The sequence below is a fragment of the Panthera pardus genome, unplaced genomic scaffold (assembly GCF_024362965.1).
Source record: "Panthera pardus isolate Hobbes unplaced genomic scaffold, ASM2436296v1 HiC_scaffold_10, whole genome shotgun sequence".
Classification (NCBI taxonomy): Eukaryota; Metazoa; Chordata; class Mammalia; order Carnivora; family Felidae; genus Panthera; species Panthera pardus.
Genome location: NW_026526655.1, coordinates 8,147,821 through 8,152,488, shown reverse-complemented (window position 1 = coordinate 8,152,488; position 4,668 = coordinate 8,147,821). Strand labels below are relative to the sequence as shown.

The window sequence follows — 4,668 nt, the reverse complement described above, 5'->3', positions numbered from 1 at the left end:
CTACAACCCAGCAATTGCACTACTAGGTTTTTATCCAAGGGATACAGCTGTGCTGTTTCAAAGGGGCACATGCACCCCAATGTTTATAGCAGCACTATCAACAATAGCCAAAGTATGGAAAGAGCTCAAATATCCATCAATGGATGAATGGATAAATGGAGTATTATTCGGCAATCAAAAAGAATGAAATTTTGCCATTTGCAACTACATGGATGGAACTAGAGGGTGATATGCTAAGCAAAATTAGAGAAAGAAAAATACCATATGACTTCACTCACATGAGAACTTTAAGATACAACAGATGAACATAATGGAAGGGAAGCAAAAATAATTTAAAAGCAGGGAGGGGGACAAAACATAAGAGACTCAACTATGGAGAACAAACAGGATTACCGGAGGGGTTGTGGGAGGGGGGATGGGCTAAATGGGTAAGGGGCACTAAGGAATCTATTCCTGAAATCACTGTTGCACTACATGCTAACTAACTTGGATGCAAATTAAAAAAATAAATAAATATTTTTTAAAAAAAGAAAAGAAAAGCCCATCTTTCACCAAGCAAGAAGACCACCTACCATTTATCAGCTGGGTGTTGCGATCTCTATATTGTCAAAGTTGTTAGACATAGAAAGACAAACAGGGACATAACAGATCCCATGGAAGCTGAGGACTTGCCAGACTGAGGTTTTCGCAAGGCAGATGCCTCAACTTAGATGAAGCACTTCTCCGCTATTATTTGATGAACTTGGTCCAGACTTCTAGCCATAAATCTCAGCTGCTTCACCTGTAAATGAGGAGATATGCCTGCCCTGCCCTCTCTTAAACTGACCTTACTCTGATCAAGGAAAATACCTTCCTTCCTCATAGGCTGAAATGGGCTCGGGAAATTAAAGTACGGCAATTATGACCTGAGAAAATGCTACAGTAGGAAAAAAGGGAAGGAAAAAAGAGAGGAATAAGGACCCTTTTCCTCCCAACTCCCAAAAATGGTCACCAGTCATGTGAATTCTCCAGGATCACTAGAGGCCAACATTCTAGAGTTGGGGTGCTCCTCGGGCATCAGCTAGTGCTGTCTCCAGACTAGGCAGGACCAAGCTGCTCCAGGCACAGCGAGGAACTGAGGAACCGGCACTGCCTGGTCCCTCTGAGCCTTTCTCATTTTCCAAACCACGGCCCTGATGATCAAGAGGCCATAGGCTGCATGTAACTTGAACCAAACTTATTCTTAACGGACAGAAAAACACTGGCGGGAACCAGGCCAGTTTATGAAATAGTGATTGTCTTGAAAGGTGGGTTTAACACTTTTCGTACTTTCCTGGAAGTACTTTTGTGTGCTTAACCTCGCTGTGTTTATTTCTCCATCTGTACCTAGTTAGGAAAATTATAGCACTTAAAACGGTCTGACATGTAACTATTCAGTGAATGCCAGCTTTCATGATTTCTTCCGAGATTTTCTACGAAGAGGGATTTGTATCATGAAAAATACCCCTTAAAAGTTCTATTATTGTTTTTAACAAACATCCCATAACGGAAAAATTTTTACCTTTTCAGCATTAGTATCCTCACCACCTCCCTATTTCCCAATTTGAAGTAGCAAGTTGCAAACTATTGTAGTAATTTGCGGAGATGTCGGCCTTTTCTTTTTTTTTTTACATCACATTCCAAACCTTTATAAAGAGCTACATCGGTCAACTCCCGCGCTGAAGCGCGCGGACCGAGCAAAGAAGCGGGAGAGAAGGCCTCTGGCTTTCCCAGAGGCGAGTCGTTCCCTCCGCACCCGGGTAAAAGCACCCACTTCCGCCATTAGGGCGCGCGACGGAAAATGGAGGCGCCAGGCCCTCCCCGCGGCGGCCGGGAGTTCGGCGCCTGCGCCCTGCCGGCCCGCTCCGCCCCACCCCAGCTCGCGAGGCCGTTACGGCCGTTGAAGGAAGACGAGGGGAGGGGAAGGAGCGCCGCCCAACGCCCCACCCGGCGCCCCAGCGCGCGGTTCCGGCGAGCCCGGCTCCGGCCCCGGTAGTCCGCTCCAGGCCGCTCCGGACCGCTAGCCGCTCCGTAGGTGCTGGCCGCGCTCCGTGCTTTCCCTCCAGCCCTTTGTGTCCCGGCGCGCGTCGGAGGGAACGCGGGAACGCGCGCCGTGCCGTGCGCCTGCGCAAGGGGGCGGGACGGCGCGCCAAGCCAGGAGTCGTGAGTGGGCGCTGTTCCGGGTCGCCCCGTCCCGCCCCGCCCCCAACCGCCATTTCGTGCTCCGGCGCGCGCGGACTCCGCGTGATGGACGCCCGGAAGCAGGGACAACAAAGGCCCCTGCGCAAGGGCCGCCCGGTCTGCTGATCTTTCCGCTGCTCGCGGGGCGAAGATGGCGCCCAGACCCTACAGCTGTGCCCGAGTTTGGGTCGAATGGGCGCCTCTACTTTCTCTGGACTAGGCCTGAGAGTTGGCCCAAGGGGCATGCGGGACCTCGTGTGTGCACAACCCTGGGGTGTGCCCCTTTCCACGTGTGTACAACCTCGGGACAGTGCATTCGTCCCAGTATACGTAGACTTGTGTTTGCACCATCCGATATGCACGAACCGGTGGGTTTCCACGTTTTCCTCTGTGCACGATCTCAAGGATTTGCTTTTCACACGAGTATGCGCACACTTGTGTTTGCACCGAATGGCTGCCCACAGAGGTAGGGGTGTGTACGGATTCCTGTTCGCACGAACCTGAGATGTGCACAGGTGCATGGATGCATGAGTCTGGTATATGCACCAACTTGTGTTTGCCCTGGGACGTGTGCAGACCCATTAGTGCAAGCTCGGCCTCCCGCAGTCAGGAGCACCCTCAAAAACTATGGTGTTTCTGGACTATTTTGGATTCTTTGCTGAGTTTACATGACCTTGCTGGGTTTACATGCGAAGAATGAACACCTGCCTGCTACTCTATGCTATTCTTAAGCTTTCTTTTAATCTTTTTTCTTTCCTTCCAGCTCATTGGGCGTCTCCCACTTTGCATTGGGGCCACGCGGTGACAGCGATGGGCAGCTAGTGAAAGAAACACAAAGAAATGGGCAGTTACGGGCAACACGGTGACGTTGGGAAGGAGTCCCCTGGCCCGAAAGATTTGAAAAACCTTTTTGGAGAAAGCATGAGCCAAGGCCAGGGCCTGGCTACAGAGGGAATCAGGGGTCAAGTCCCAATTTCCTGTAAAGGCCTGAGAAGTTTTTTCTAGAAAGCATTTAAACAGGAGATGCCACCAAATTCCTTTTGAGACTATGGGGTTGAAGGAGAAGAGGCGGGTGATAGGAGGGTATGTGGTAAAGAGGACTGTTTGTGGGGCCCAAGGGACAAGAGAGTGGGAACAGGCTCGGAAGGAAAGTGGCCTCCCCAGGGAAGGAATGGGGTATAAAAACAGGATGGGGGACTATGGTCTCCCCAGCTGTTTACACCTCCTGGTGTTTCAGGCTCTTCTGTGTTGAGCACACTCCTCTCTATGGGGGAGAGACAAAGACTTAAGCCCCAGGGCTGACCTTTACTGGCTGGGTGCCTGGGCAAGCACCTATGTCAGTGGAGAAGTCTGCAGGCACAGCAAGAATAACCCAGAATACACATGGGATGTTAGCATTTATGCTGGACTGACTTTAGAAGTTCCTTGTCTGACCCACCTTGTCCTGTTATCAAAGAACCACCTCTTCAGCATACATTTCATATGGTTATGAATATTTTCTTGTTATGCTTGCTATTCGTAGGTATATTTTATGGGCATAAAAATACATCAACTCTAACATGCCTCTACATTCCCATTGAGAACCCCTCTACAACAACCCCAATATGTTATCATTTGAATGTGTCTCATGATGGAGGACACTTCACAGGACAGCCTTAAAGCATAAAAAATGTATCCTCATGAGACCCATATCTTTAGGATATGAAATGAAGGTCCGCGTGTGCATGTGTGTGTGTGTGTGTGTGTGTGCGCGCGCGCGCCCCAAAAGATAATTTTCTGAGCATATGCTGTGTGTTAGGCTTGTGTTAAGGCTAGGCATATAGCAGTGAAGGGGAACAAAATATACTACCCCAAAATATGCCTCTTTAGCATAACGATTATTTTAGGCTGGTTAGTTTTCAGAGACTGCAAACACAGGGGAAGCTCTGAAAACGGAGTAGAAGTTACCCTTTTGTAAGAAACATTTACATTTATAAGGGAAATCTCCATTTCTAAGGGTGACTCCTTCACTGTACGGAGAAGAGGAGGATGACTCTAAATCTTTAGAAACTCTTATCAATGGAGAAGACAAGGACTTAAATCTACAAAACAACCTTACACTTTTTTACTGTGCTTTGCTGGTAACTTCCTATAATTGATCCCTACCCCCAGCATCTTTTGTCTTTAGCTGAAAATGGTATCTAAGATGATGGGTTTGGCCATTTGGGGATTTTATTCAATTACGCATGTATGCTTTTGTTTGTTTTTCTCTTGTTAATCTCTCTTGTATCAGTTTAATTATTAGGCCAGCCAAAGAAACTAGAAGGGAAGAAGGGAAAACTTCATCACCCCTGCAGCAACCAAACACTTCCTGCCTCTAGGAGCTTATAGACCCAAATTGCAGGCCACTAGGGTCCAAGAGCAAAATAGCTTCGTCACACCTGATATGATGCTGAAAGTCTATCCAATGTGGATTACAGCCCGCTGGGC

At 48.4% G+C, this 4,668-nt stretch overlaps 1 long non-coding RNA gene across 1 annotated transcript; it reads left to right on the top strand.

Moving 5' to 3' along the window:
• Positions 1-1,977: 1,977 nt before the first annotated feature.
• On the top strand, positions 1,978-3,600 carry LOC109264913 (uncharacterized). The gene is made up of 2 exons (XR_002078924.2): positions 1,978-2,665; positions 2,963-3,600. It is a non-coding gene; the product is annotated as an uncharacterized LOC109264913 (long non-coding RNA).
• The last annotated feature ends 1,068 nt before the right edge of the window (positions 3,601-4,668 follow it).